Source organism: Gigantopelta aegis, chromosome 8 (assembly GCF_016097555.1).
Source record: "Gigantopelta aegis isolate Gae_Host chromosome 8, Gae_host_genome, whole genome shotgun sequence".
NCBI lineage: Eukaryota > Metazoa > Mollusca > Gastropoda > Neomphalida > Peltospiridae > Gigantopelta > Gigantopelta aegis.
This window is the reverse complement of record NC_054706.1, coordinates 57,178,408-57,181,917: the sequence shown is the minus strand read 5'-3', so window position 1 is coordinate 57,181,917 and position 3,510 is coordinate 57,178,408.

Genomic DNA, 3,510 nt, shown 5'->3' with positions numbered 1-3,510 from the left:
GTTGAATGTGTCGTTAAATAAAACATTTCCTTCATTCAAATAAAATAGAATAGATTACTGACGTAAAACAGACACAACTAGAACTACAGTTTTAAAGCTACAATATTGTTTCTTGACAATATATTAAGTGGGGCGGGATGTGGCCTAGTGGTACAGAGCTCGCTTGATGCGCGGTCGGTTTCGGATCGATCCTTCTCGGTGGGTCCATTGGGCTATTTTTCGTTCCAGCCAGTGCACCACGACTGATATATCAAAGGTCGTAGTATGTGCTATCCTGTCTGTGGTATGGTGCGTATAAAATATCCGCTGCTACTAATGGAAAAATGTAGTAGGATTCCTTTCTTTGACCCAATAGCCAATGTATTTTTTTTGCTGGAGTGTCGTTAAACATCAATTCTATTCTATTCCTCTCTATGACTGTCAAAATGACCATATGTTTGACATCCAATAGCCGATGATTAATAAATCAATGTGCTCTTGTGGTGTCGTTAAACAAAACAAACTTTTTTTTATTTAAAGCTAGCACTGTTGTGCCGTCATTCCTTATCCATGCATAACATCCTGGTTACATTTACAGGTAAATCACCCTGGTTAGTTTCTCGTGTTTTTGTTGGCTCCAAGTTAACCAATCGTTGGAAACAAGTCACTGATCTTCCTGGTTGGTTAGGACTATCATAGTAACGAAGGACGTGCAACTGACACTACACTGTGACTTTGCGTAACTGGACCCCCACCCACTTCCGACATCATTGTAGGGGAATTACGACCCGTTTAGTGATAACAAATGATTTATGTATGAATTACAACTGCATTATATATAACATCTGAGTGCTTTATATATTTGCTCTTTTTAGTGAATACTTAAATTCCAGACTGACTACTTTAAAACGAATATAAGTACCAAGGACAGTCTTAATAACAATACAAGTGTCTTAGCATCAAAAGACTTAACAGATTTTGCTTCGCTGAAAATCATTTGGCCCCCACTCGAGGACAAAAATTGGCGATTTTTTAGTCCGTTCCTATATAAATAAAGGTAAAAATCTAGCTTGAGACCTCCCCACTACAGGTTGTACCCCCTCACCAGGGTTGTACCTCCCCCCACTTAAGATGCCGTTTCTACGGGTCTGTACAATACACACGAACACCAGAGCATATATCCATACAATGAGACTATTGATATCTATGAATAACGAAGTGTCAGTTTGCGAAGGGATTTTGTAGTAATAATAATGGGAATTGTAAACTTGAAATTAAATGTGTTGTAAGCGATAGGTATCTTATACGTGTTATCAGACACTGAGCTAATATCAAGGTCCGCTGATGAGCTATATACAGTCCTAGATAACTACACATAGTTGAGAAAAGAAAACGCAGATAATAAACGTGATGGAATGAACATCTTGTGGTTCCTTTAGTTTTTCTCAACTGTATAGTGGGTTTGTTTATTGACTAAAATATACTCTCACTAAAAGAACTTCTGTTTAGTTCATGTTTAGCGCAGAGATACGATTTTGATCACGAAATCCGGTTTTGTCATTCAGTTTTATCAACATAACAACACTTCATTGATTATAACCACTATCACAACATGATAATGTAGATCTGAAGTTAATGAGTCAAAAAAGTATTTTGTTTTTGTTCAGGCACTTTACCTTGTTATTTCTTCTCTGTGTTGCCAACTGTCGATATTTTATTTTGGTGGGGTTTTTTTTATATGTTCCACCAAAACGAGATACACTATACATTTCCCAAACTAACGACCAAACACCCACGCATAAAACGAGAGAAAAAATGAACAATCATTGAAAAAAACAATTTACTTAATAATTTTCTCCTGCAATCACTATATGTATTGCCAAGATATGATGACTAGATACATTTCTATATGTTTGGCCACTGACCAAAACTATAGCTTTCTGTGAAGGAAATATTTCTACACTAGTGTTGATCAGCAAAGGAATGTTATATTGTTTAAAGTTACTTATTCTTTTATTTCTAGTTGATTTTTAGAAACCGTTTTTTATTTCAAAATAAGAAATAAATTGTTGTTATTTAAGAACTATACTCTTCAAAAAAGTAGGGGAACTCTTATAAGAATTTACAATTACCAAAATTGTAAGGTATATTAGCTGTGGGGAATGGTTATATAATAGTGAATTAATTGGGCAAACATTACATCCGGTAGTTCAGTATTACAGTAGGTTTTATCACCATCAAAGATCTTTAAGGACGATTGGGGTCAGAAGTGAAATTTGAAAGTTGATGTTTTTTATCAGTAAATCGCAAATTCAAACAATAAAAATGACTAAAACAAAACAATAACAACTATGATCAACAGAATGAAAAAGATTGACAGAAATAATGTTCCACAGTGATTAATAGACCTTCCTGGAAATGGTCAAAATCAAGAATGACTTCCCACGCACGTGTACGGGGCAACTGCGTGATGCATGTGCAAACTATGGAATGTTTTTCGGTGTGTTGATAAACAGACCTGAACGTTCTTTACTAGGATGTCTGTGGTCTAATAGTTGATATTAATATTTCAGGTTCCCCTACTTTTTTGAAGAGTATATTTTGTTTTGGTGTATAAATGTAGTAGGTGACAAGGCATTCAACATGTGGACATATTACTCCGGAAAACGGTAAAATTGTGATATAAAATGATTCATTTCATTAATGTTTCGTTTTATGTGGATTACAGGATAAATAAAAAAAGTGGTTACTGCTCAGGTCAAAAGGCAATGTTAACCTTCGCATAATAAAGCTGATATCTAAAGACAGTAATCAGTTAATCTCTCTATATTTGTTTTTATTAAACACTGGTTGAATTAAAACTAACACAAAGATCAACAATAAGCTATATTTATTACAAACTAACAAACGCTTTTGTTACTTAATGGTGTAAGTACAAAGATTACATAATAGGGTAGTACAATGCACCAATTAATTTACAACCATTGTATTTAAAGATAATAGCAGTCATATCTTGTAAGTACAAGTAAAACCAATCAACCCTACAATTATAAATGTCATGGTGCTGGTGACGGAAAATATGAAATAATATAAATTATTATAAAGATTATATATATCAATTATAAACCGTCATTGAGGGCAATATCAGTTTTTATGGACCTAAGAAATTGATATATCAAATATGATATTGCCCAAAATAAGATCAATAATTGTTTTATTGCATAATAAAATCCATAAACTTGCACATTACTGCTTTATTTATCAGAATCGAAATACGTTCATTCTTATAATTTCCTGCAAAATGCGTTCTAACTGATGAGATTTAATGACGTCACGTAATCCTATGACGTCGTATGACAAGCAGAGGAATGCGGAAATAAACAGTTGAAACATTATCAAGACAAAAATTAAATTAGAGACACTGAACAGCAAGAGTGTCAAAATCATATTAATAAAAAAAAGTATAATAAATCTGAACATACATTTATATGCGTGCAGACTGAGACTCATTTGGGGGTCTAGTGGCAACTA